This window comes from Ctenocephalides felis, unplaced genomic scaffold, assembly GCF_003426905.1.
Source record: "Ctenocephalides felis isolate EL2017-DRISC unplaced genomic scaffold, ASM342690v1 CF-g0.4_SCAFFOLD_01886, whole genome shotgun sequence".
NCBI lineage: Eukaryota > Metazoa > Arthropoda > Insecta > Siphonaptera > Pulicidae > Ctenocephalides > Ctenocephalides felis.
The window spans coordinates 78,515,322-78,528,368 of record NW_020538040.1 but is presented as its reverse complement, the minus strand read 5'-3'; positions in this window follow the sequence as shown (position 1 = coordinate 78,528,368).

Here is a 13,047-nt window from a genome sequence, read left to right as displayed (position 1 = left end):
CGTATAGAAATAGTACTGATTACTTTTTGGCAAAGATTAGTCGGGTTGTTTCTTCATAATTGATCGTCAAATTTTTTTTTGTGATTTTTATGAAACCTTGTATGGCGATAAAGTTCTCTGCTCAATGAACATACTAAAATAGCAGTATGTTATTAATATTATAATTGCATTATAATCTTCTACAGCCATTAGGTACACTTCTAAATCACTCATAATTTGCAGATGGTTTTCTTATTGATTAAGTTGATTGATTATTTACACTAGTCAAGAAGTTCATGTCTTGAGGCAAAATATCATTTATAGTTTAGTTTTCCGATTTTTGAATGCAAACTTGTATAGGTTTTTCTCGATTTTACTCTAAACGATATTAGCTATCTCAAAATAATGTATGAGACTAATATTCGCAATATGATAACGAATAGAAATAAATAAAGTTTGATAAGTGCCTGTATTTATTTTTTTTGTTTGAATTTTTCCAATTTTTCGTAAAAAAACGAAATTGTGACATGTGAAAGAAAACAACCAAGAATTTCTTAACGATTCTAACGGTGGATAATAATTTATGCCAAAATTTAACCATTTATGAAATATTTCGTTTAATTGCATTTATTGTTACATGCATCAATACGAGGTATCAAATTAATTAAATATTGATACATACTTAAAATATATAAATACATATAAATACATAAAAAAGTGCGCGTAAGGATCACACGCGATTGAAGCAAAACTTATTTGCTACTGTATAAAGCAGCAATTTTAAGTTAAGTTAAAATAAATACATCATATAACAATTTTGAATAATGTTTATTAGTAACACTCGTGATGCACACATTTATTCATGTCAACCATTACACACATTTATATAATGATAAATTATAAATTATATATTTATAATAGTATGAAAATATGTACAATATTTAAAAACAATAATGTAATTAGAGTCATACTTCAACTATGACATGATCGGTTTGTCATTGTAATTAGCATTTAGAAATGAACTTTTATTAGAAAAATGAAGTAATTGCTGATTAATAAATTCTTTGATATTTGTTCAAACAGTGTATTATGTTAAACAACGCCTAAACAAATATTGTTTTTGCAAATTCACTCATCATGTAATTGTGTTTGAAGAACTTCATGTAATTAAAATTAACATACATTCATTGACTGCTTGTATTTTTTTTTACTCTTTGCTGGCGATATAATCTCATTTTTCGAACAGTTGTAATATCTGTTTTGCCTAAATATTTTCCATTTTAATAACTTCAAAGGTTTATAGAAACTACGAATAATATAGAAATAATTTCTAATCAATAAACTTACTTATTATTAATCTTATTAATCAATATTTTCAAAGAACAGGGTAAAATATTCTACTGATTCAGGCATTTTTCATTAAATTAAGATTAGTACTACGATGTAACTTTAAAATGTTCATTTATCTATTTCGATTTTCTTGTTGGTATCGGTACGCATACAACGTCGATGCCGGTACGCATACAACGCTGATGCCGTTACGCAAACAACGACAGATCTCTATTCACATACGCGACGACTAATCACAATCGACCCGTATAGAAATGATATCATCAAGAGCGAAAGACGAATCATTGGCACTCGACTCTGCCGTAACGCACTTTCGTTGCATTTGTACGGATTTACACCCTAGTCGCGCCTAAAGAAGTTTTACTTCAAAATCTGTATGGTAACAAAATATATAAATAAAATATTTATATTCAATTATTGGTCCACCCAAGTTTTTGAACCAGCTTAGGTGGGAGACTGAGACTGATGCTTAATCATTTTTGCCCAATTTAATTAATAGCTGTGTAGATTTTGTTTTGTCTATAATGAAACGAAAACAAAAACTATTTATTATTATTTCTTCACTGCCTGACATATTTATAAATACGTATGTTCAAACAAGACTTTAATATGAAGATTGACCAAGTCAGTTCTTCGTATTAAAGTCAAATGTTTAAAAGCAATTTGGAGTGTATTGAAAGTGGTAAATAACATTTACGTATCAGATTAGTTAATGGCTTCTGCGAACTGTGTATGGATTCTGTTGTGCATCGTTTTGCAATCGGTGTCGGATACATTTCGAGGCAGATACGTGGAATATTAGCGAATATGATTGGTTAATCAGTACAAAATAATGGAAGAAAAAATACCAATTAATGTTTGCTTCTCTCTATTTTTATATTAATTCGCAGAGTTTATTATAGAGATCATTAGGTACATCACTCACTCACTTGTAATCACATTATACGCGGTTTGTTTATAAATAAATTGCTTAATTAAAAACTAGCGCAAAATACTTAAAATTAGTAAACTTGCAGCAAAATTTTAATGTTGAATTTTTATGATAAACAACTCTAAGCTCAATAATAGTAGATAATACATACTTTTACGTTTACAATGTTTTATACTCGCAATAACTTCAAAATCTTTTTTCTACTAGATGCGAATAAAAACACCCATCGTCAGAAATTTGATAGCCTTTAGCTGAATCTTAAAGCAAGCGCAATTACTTTGAGGAAAATTTTAATAGATTTATTTTCATTAGTTAATTGTTCAGAGGAATAAGGATTTTTAACTTTCCGTAGTTAGTTACAGTAATTGTACAAAAATCGAAAATGAATTTTTTTACGTTTCAGAGGATTCTGAACATTTTGGCATGCCAGAAAACCTGGATGTGTGTGTATGTGAGCATGTATGTATGGATACAAGATTTCGAACGCACAGATCAACCGATTTGAAATATTTAAAATATTTGATTCTTATTGAAAGGGAGACATGCAGATTGGTTTTTGGCAAAGACAGGTCCAGCCGTTTCGGAGACACGGAGCAAAAAGTGCAGAAAATGGAAATACACTTTTTATGAGAACGGGGTATCTAATTAGTATGATTAAAAATGTTCGGTTCGTATTGATGGCGAGATGTGTTGATTAGTTTTTGGCAAAGGCAGATCTAGCCGTTTTAGAGATAAGGAGCAAAAAGTGAAGAAATAGCAGTTATTGAAAGAACGCATTATCTGATTAAAATGATTCAAAAAACATTTTGCTTGTGTTGACGGTGTGAAAAAATGATTAGTATTTGTGAAAGACTACAATTTTTATCTTTATTGTTATAATAATTCTTATATTTCTCTTTAATTTTCATTTCATTTTAATAGCTTTTATCATTTTCCGTAGTTTTTTATTTGTGTCGAAAGTGCTTATTTCATTGATTTGTTTCTATTTCTTTTTATCAATTTTTATATAAATGTATCATTATGAATTGAAAGTCTTTTGAATTATTTAAATGCCGCGTCTTCAACGCGTGTGAATAACTATTACAAGCATAGTGTAAAAATAAATAACATTGGATTTGTTTTTGCAAAAATGTTAACTAATAAGGAACTTGTTGTCACTTGTCGGTATGCAAAGTGCTTTCTTCATTTTCTTGTTCCGGTTTGCGCCTTGATGCAATTTATTATTTCTTATCACTTTCGCTTTTCGCTGTTGCCCTGAACAAAATGTTTTGCTTTTATTGAACTATCATTTTGTATTGTATTATTTGATATTATAGAGTAGGGCGGGGTACAAAAGTCCAATTATACTGTGAAAACCAAAACAAATAACACATATGAAACAAACAACTACCTAACTATGTTCAGTTATAATACCTAGCTAATTCAGTATTATGAAACTAAGTTTTATTTGCTGTTTTTTAAAAATTTGTTATTTGGTCCATTTTACACCATAGGTGGGATAAAATCGTAGTCAGAGGGCAAACAGATCTAATGTATTAGTTTTAATTTTAAAGAAATTTTGCGAAATTATAGCCACATCATTAAACCAATATAAAATATAAATTTTATTGGTGCATTTTTTACAGAGATAACACTGTATTAAAGTTGGTCTGGTATTTTGTCAGAAATATTTATCAGCAGAGTTGTAATAAGTATTAATTTAATTTATCTCTTATAAAAATGCTTTTTTAACGTAATTTACTCTATAAGTATTATTTTTATTGTTTATACCTCTGCCAGGTTATAAGTTTAGTGGTTCTTTTTATCCCACCCCCGTGTAAGAATCCAACTTAAAATTAACAATACTTTTTATAAAACATTTAAATAACATATACTTAAAAATTATGTTAAGGTCTCGTCAACTAAACAACAGTGCACACAACCAAAAAAACTAACTACAAAGGAAAATACTTTTGTTATGGATTTTCAAATATTGCCATGTATCTCTCAATAGAGACGTCGTAAGAAATAAGGTAATGGCACAGCTTTTGCCTTCTTCTGTGATATCGGTGGTGGACCTTTTTCCCCGCGGACCTTTAAGCCCAGTTTTACCCTACACAAGTTATAGACTATTTAAGGAGTGTGAGAATCCTATTGTTTTATTTTTTTTTCAAAGTAATTCGGACGTTAAATTTATAAAATTTGATATAGAATAATATAGATCAAATATAGAATAATATAGATAATTAAATTAATTTGACGATAATGTGGTATGAAGCAAAGAAAAGAATGTTTTCTAAAATAAATTGTTTAGATGTAAAATAAACATAAATTTTATAAATTGCTCAGGTACATTGAGAATTAACATGATAGTAAATTGCAAGGTTACAATACATACTATGCACTATAATCGGTCCCTGAAAAGCATATTTGATAGGACATCTCACGAAAGACTGCTGATTTTTGCCAGATGTTAAAACTGAAAGACTTTGCTTTCTCTTGATTTTTTAATTCGATTTTAAACTTTATAAACTAAAATTTAAATTGCTTGAAAGGTAAATAGATTTTTTTTTGATATTTATGGGGAATAAGATCATATGTTGAATTGATTAATAAAACACCAAAGAAAATATTGACTAGTTCTAATTTAGACATTAGATATTATTGATTTATATTTTCCGTTCGCTCAATAGCCTGTTCACACAAATACCAGTTTTGTTGAGAATTTATTGATATTTTATGTGGAATAAGATCATTTGTTGAAATTTATAGAAACACTAAACAAAATATTATTGACTTATATTTTCCGTTTACCCAATAGCCTGTTTACAAACATAATCGTTTTGTGAACATAAACAATTCACTAGTCTAATGCAATATAATTAAGTAAATTATGTTTAATTCTTAATGGTTATTAAAATATATCGACGATACGAAACGGAATCCAATCGAGCAAATAGGTCAACTGAACTGTTTCAAGACGTATTTGTGTAATCTAAATCTAAAATAGATTTATATAGCTTCTATCTCCGTATTACTCATTTTAATGAAGTAAATTGTTTATTAAATCCTCGTTTGATTAATCAAGCCTGAGTTTCAACTAATAACTAAGTTTATTTATTCCTAAAAAATATATAAAGCATAGAATGTTTTCCTCATTGCTGTCCAATTTGTGCTCGTTGGAGAAAACTTATAAATGACTATATGTTTTGACAATTTGAGCATGGATATAATTTTGTAATACAAAATTTTAATTTAGGAGGAACTTTTCGTAATTGTGTCTCTAACGTAATTTTGGCTAAATTTGTTTTGTGGAATCTTATTTGGCTTTATTATTAATCATATTCGGTCCAAGAATTAGTATACATTGTATAAGGTGATTTTATATTTCTATATTTTATGATTCAAAATCGATTTTAAGACTTTAATTTATAGGGTAGAGCGAGTTTTTAAAGTCCGCGAGTAAAAAGGTCGACCATCATTATCTCAAACAAAAGTAAAGTTAATTTTTTTAACAACAATATTCAAGTAGAGGTAAAAAGATGACCAACCATCACCTTGATTCTTACAAGTATTAATAATAAATTATTTTCGTTGTTCTTAGAGTCCTTAATACAATTTTTAAGTATACGTTATTTAATTGTTTTATAAGATGTATTGTTAATTCTAAGTTGGATTCAACAGTTTTTTCATATAACCTTCATAAAAGCTTAAACGTGTATGTGGTAAAAAAGACCAACTGAACTTTTACCATGGCAAAGGCGTGAACAATAAATAATAGTAGATAAAAAAGTAAATTAAGTTAAATAAAGCAATTTTACAAGAGACAAATTAAATAATAGGTATTCCAACTTTGCTGATAAATATTTATGACGAAATATCAGATCAAGGTTATAAACCGTGATCTCTCTGCAAAATGCGTTTTGCATTGGTTGAATAATGTAGTTGCTATTTAGTAAAATAGCTTTAAAATAAGAAATAAGACTCTGGATGTCCCATTTTACGCCGCCTATAGGCAAAACAGATGACAAATGCGTTGTTGATTTGTTTTTGTTAAAGATCGGCAGGGTTGGTTTTTGCAATTTTTTATGATGAATTTGATGAAACTTTGTATACCACATGCTAATGCAACAGCTAATTGTAATTTTTGTTGATTAAGTCGATTATTTACATATGTCGGGATGTTCATGCAACTTGCCTTAAGGCATAATGCTGTTTACAACAAGTTCTTAAATTTAATTACACTAAATTATTTATTTTTTCTTACAATTTATCAACGGGAAGTTTTCGCAAGTCGCTAATGAGCAATATGTTATCTTCATCTAGCTTCTGCATCATATTACGATGGGATTTTTGCCAAGTGGCACCGACAGCTAATTTCAGTTTTTATAATGAAATTTTTAATTAATCATTTTTATTTTTGTTAATACATTCACTATACAAGCTATATAGTTCTTGCATAGTAGAACTTTTAATTTTGGGTAAGTAAGTTACAAGTTGTTGAAATTCATTCGACATGTTAGCATTCTTAAACTCTTAGAATTACAAGAATAATATTATTGATGGGTATTTGTAAAGAGCTTGTTTTATTTATATACAATTTACAAAATACTGAAAATTATAATAAAGTAAATACTGAATATTAAAGTAAATATTAAATACTACTACTGAACGGACAGACATAGCGATATATTAGGTTGTCAAATATCTCCCTTCCGCTTTTTTGCTCTTGGTTTATAATACAAAAAGGCGGAAGGGAGATATTTGACAACCTATTATTTTCAGATTTTTTTATCATTATCAATAAAATTTCTAATAATCTAAAAAATACAACAAAAATTAGAATTACAATAATTTAACTTATAGTGTTGAATCTTGGAGTGAAGTTTGAAACACATTATGTCCATGGTACATGGACGACATCCGTACATACAGCATGTGATGTGGATGTCGTCAATGGACGACATCCGTAGCGAGAGAGTTAATTTTTTCATTTGAATCTATTTCATATTGGATGTTTAATGATTAAACATGGTTTTTAAACAATTTAAATAAAATTTATATCCTATGAACTGAATAACAAATTTATTGAGATTATAATCAACATATTAATGCCTTCAAATATACGTAATTTTAAATCGTGTTAGCTTATAATATGTACTTAACGGTTTTATTTTTATTGATTTATTTATCTTGTTTTATTTCATATGAAACCTTATGATTTTGTGATAGATTGTATTGTATTTTGTGATAGATTGACATGATAGCAGTAATTGCACTGTAATTTTACTAATTATTACCTCGAAATTGCGCATACAGAATTATTTCAAATATCTGCACTCGTGCCATTGATTATCCAAATAGTGAATGATTTAAATTATAAATTATATATTTCTTTCATGAAATAATACTTATGAAAACTTGCGTAAAATGTTTGGTATCGATTGTTTTGCACATATGGTGCACGAATGTTCCTCTTCCTAAAATTAGATTATTATTTTTTTACACTGTTGAGAGCAACATATGTACAGAGCTAAATGAGAGATCTGCAAGGCTTTTCCATATTGCATTTTGGCGATTACAGGTAATGTGCTTCATGTACATGAATTCCTTTTGGTTTCATTTGATCAGGCTTGGGTATCGAATATTGCTCAATATTGTTATGGTTTTCGAAGATCTACATGAAATATGGGAGTTCTTCAATTTTATGCTTTCCAATATACTTATCGAAGTGCCCACGAATGAACACACAAAATTTATGCAATAAGTAATAGCCTTTTAAAGCATGATTTAAAACTCTGGCTTCTTTTAACTTAAAAGAAATATATGTGTATTTGCGATACGTAGTTATAGAATTGATTAAAACTCTCCTTCGATTAACTCAGGTTGTTGGGTTATAATTCAACCCTTGTAGCTGAGGACTGTATTAAACACTGATTTGTTTTGTATTTGTTGCAGTTCTTATCACAATCACTGATTTGTTACTAAGTTACAATGCAAGAAGATATATTTATTGATTATTCATTATCCATGTTGTTTCGCGGGCTTTCCTTTTAGAAGTGAACAATTAGTTACATCGAACTCTCCGCTACCCACTCTACCATTGGTAGTAACCATTCCGTGTAAAAGCTCAATGCCATTAAGATTGTCACCTTCATGGCCAATATAATAAAACGAAAATACGTCCGAACAATATGGATAGGCTAGAATACCATATTAAGCTTTTCGTTTCAGAAGGGCCTCAATGTTTGAAAAGATATTTCAAATACATTAGAGTTAACTGATTTCACATCAGTAACATATAATGAATAAGCTAATTATATCTTTTCTATTTACCAACAAACCATATGTTTTGGTGGTAAATAAGTCGTTGATGAGTGAGGAAAACTTTGCAATTGGCAACATTGAATTATCGTAATGAAAAGATCTACATAAAATTACGACATGACGCAAATTTTTGATCACCCTGCCTCTGCTTCTCATGATTTTACCAAAATAGCTGACTAACACATGTATGTGTGCACTTGAAAATTCGCGCAAACTTCTAGAAGTAGATCTTGCGCATGTTTATAATATTATATATATATATATATATATATATATTTATATATATATATATCTATAGATATAGATTTACCGATACAAATAGATTTCACGAATCTTGTTTCTTAAAGAACTTCTTTAGTCTTGAAATAGCCGGCGCGTGATATAAGTCGTTCGAACCGATCAGCATCGAAATTTTGAGTCGCGCTCAAATAGTTTGGGTGTTTTTGCAATAAATATTTTAGGTGTATTATCTAAATCAATATCTTAAAATTCATTGCAAGTTACTGTTGTTAAAAATTATTAATTAGTAATTTAGTAATTACTCATTAACCTAATCATTTTTGCTTCAGACCTTTTATTTTGTTTTACATATAATTCTAAATTTTATATTTCTTCTAATTGCGCATTGTGATTTATCATTAAATATATATAAGACATAAAAATACTGTTTATCTTATTAAATTATAGTTAAATTTCAGTGTGCACATAACAATGGCAACATTTTACACCTACAAAACGTCGTACACCACGGATCACGGAAATAAAATGGATGATTCTGCAACACTTTGGGTAAGATTTATATTTGAACTAGTTGTACCCGATCACAACACGTTGCTATAAATATAAATTTGAAAAAATCAAAAAAACTCAACCAATGCATTAAAAAAGTGTTTTAGTTAAAAAAACTCTTAATAAAATTATTTTTTTTATGTAAAATTGAGCTTTTTTAAGTCAAAAAATCTCAACGAAATTCAGTCAAAGATGTTTACTAATAGAATTTGAGGTGAAAAATAATCTAATTACTATAATTAAACTTTTATAATTCTTACGAAATATGGGTTTGTGGCAAGAGGGTTATATGTAAAATGTAGGGTTATATGTAGTTTTTATACACGCATTATATAAAAAAATGAATTGACTCAAAAAAAAAAAATCGGGAATGTGCAACCCCTTACCACTACCACGCGGTTTCAATGAACTTATGCGAAAACCTGTCCGGGATGTACCAAACAGTTTCCCAAATTATCACGGCGATTGGATGTATGGTTTATGAATATATTGGACATACCCGGCAGACAGACATACAATCATTTTTATATATTTAGATTGACATTGTTTTTAAAATATTGTCTGAAATTATCAAAATCTTAGATGTTGGTGATGATGTGTATTACAATACTTACAAAAATGGCTAATCAATATTAAACATTCAAGCAGTTTATTTGGAATCCTTAAATAGAATATTCAAAAAGATGATTTTAGAGATTACTTAGCTAAACTGTTTCTTGTTTAATCTTATTAGATTAAACAAAAACAAAAGCAAATAAAGTATTTTTATTCCATTTATACTACCAAATTTGGAATGCAAACATTGAGTTCTGTTTAACTAATTCTAAGTTTTAAAAAAGTATGAATTTTACCTGGAGTTTATAAATATTTCTTAATATATCAAATAATGATATTGCTTATTTCGATTGATTTTTATGGAATTCCATTATTTCTATGGAACGTTATCAATCAAAATTATTTTTGATATATTTATTTTGATATTATTTTGATATATATAAATATAATATATAATATAGGGTAGAGGGGGTTTAAAGTTTCGCTGTTAAAACGGTCCACCACCGATATCTCAAGACCAGTAAAGTTAAGAATTTTTTAACAACAATATTTGAAAGAAGAGGGTAAAAGATAACCAGCCATCACCATGATTTTTAAGACGTCGCTATCGGGAGACAAACGGCTGTGTTAGAAAATCCATAAACAAAATATTTCTTTCTTTGTTCTTCCGTTCCAATAATCATATATTGGTTGTGAGCACTGTTGTTTAGTTTACGAGATTATAATATATTTTTTAGCATACGTTATTTAATTGTTTTATAAGATTATTGTTAATTTTAAGTTAGATTCAATCTTTTTTTATGCAACCAATAAAAAGCTTGCATCTGGGTGTGGTAAAAAGGATCAACTGAACCTTTACTTTGGCATAAAAAATATGTAACAAAATGTTCAACGGTGGTATATGGCAATTTTTCTAAGCAATTGAGTAATAACGTTAGTTTATTTTTCTTTTACTATAAATATGATAAAAGAAGTAAAGAGTTGGATGTTTTAAAGGGTCACATTCAAATAGCGTTTTAAGCAATTGAATTGATATTTTGGCGGCTTGCAAGCGAAATTCGCTGTGAGCAATAGTTTGTAAAAATAACTAATCGCGAGGCAGTATGTATACATCATCTGCACGAACATACTCGTATAAGACAACTAACTAAACAACGAAAACATGAAGCTAACAAATTACAGCGCAGAATTCAATGTTTTGGTATTAATTTGGACAAGTTTAATATGATATATTGTTTATACAACTTACATTTTTGAAAAATCATATAAACAACTTACTTAAATACAAAGTCAAAAAATAAACTATTAAAAAGAAAATTTTACAATTCTTGTTTTTTTGATTCATTGGCGTGATTCCTTGATCTTTACCTATATTTTTAGTCATTGCATTATGGATATTGTTTTAAAATCTAAATTACTAATTTAATTTTAAATATTTTTTATTTTTGTTAGAATCATACAATTAGATTGTAATTATAAATTTTAATTACATATAAATAACGTTTCTAGGAAAAGTGTACTCATTTTAGTACTTGTAGGTTTAATACACATACATTGTTATAATATATACATTTAATTTTCAAGCACATTTACATTACGATGATTGAAATAGCTATTATAGATATATAGTTAGAAAGTTATATTTTTGACTTTTTATACAAATGTTCAAAATAGACCTAATTTATACTTTTATTTTTGTTCATGTGTCTTTTTTATGTTTTTTGTTTATCCTACTGTTTAGTTTTCTACGTTTTTCATTTCATTCTATCAAACAAATTTTTAAAAAATTATTTGTAAATTATTTGTGGAAAAAAATTCAAAACGTTGAAGCAAATCTATCAATGAACATGGGCGTGTATTCTCATTTTTATGTAAGAAAATCAAACCATACTGCCTTTGATTTTTTTTAAATTTTGATAATAATGAGATTTTAACTGATTTTTAGCAAAAAGTGTTAACATAGCACTAGTAAACGCATTTAATACATTTTTTTAGTTGTGACGTTATTTTTAATTGTTTTTTCGTAAGTGGTTTTATGAAAAAGTGAATGAATTCGAATTTTAATATTTTCTCAAACTAATTATTTATTTATAATTATTCATTATTTTATTAGTTCTTTTACATATATATTAGTTTTGGCTAGAAAATCACCGCTGAAACTATGTACTATATAAACTGTGTACTCCTTATATTTTTAGAACATTATATTTTGAGAAAATACGGCACAAGGCTGAAAATTTCTATTTGTGTTCGCACAAAATTTGCTATTTCTTGAGTAATACTGTAATACCATGATGTCAATATAATTTACAAGAGCAATAAACTATTATATAATCATCTTAGCAAAAGATAAAAAAAATAATAATTATATGGCTTGTAAATAAACAATTTGCTTTGTGAGAATATTCTGAAAAGAAAAATAACAAAATCAAATTTGAATTACATTTTGCAAGATATCCAGCAACATTTGACAGTTTTTTTTAAGATAGGAGATGACATTTTCTAAAAATTACTATACTAGTGCTTATAAATTAGGTATATGTATGGAATTATATGGCACGAGTAACTACTTTTACAGTATTAATCAGTTCATAATATGTTTTCGAGTGATAATATTCTTCACTGGTATCTAATTAAAAATATATCATCAGCAATAAAAAACCTAATAAAAATATCAAATATGGATAGACCAACCTGTCTTCTGAAAAGTGATTTTGTGAAGAAGTCATTAGTAACAGTTCACAGAACTGTTAAGTTCTAATTGCTATTCAAAAATAAATAATAAAACAATTAATTGGTATCTTCGTTCAACTGCCTGTCAAAAACGCAAATTCTTTATTTTTAAATCAAAGACAGTATATGATTAATGCATTTACAGCTAGAGTCATTTTTCCATTATAATTTTTGTGTTATATTTCGATTATAAGGAAGGTGTTACTTTTGGCAGATATTCACGGATGAAAAAATATACGTGGGCAGCAAATGCATTATAATTGCTGCAGTTTGCCAGTGTTTTGACGCAATTACGGGATATGAGCCAAATTAAACCGACTGTCTTGATGCATATATTTTGAAATGTCAATTTGTTTATTATCAATGACTTGATTTCAATGCAAAATTGACTATTCCGATCGAAA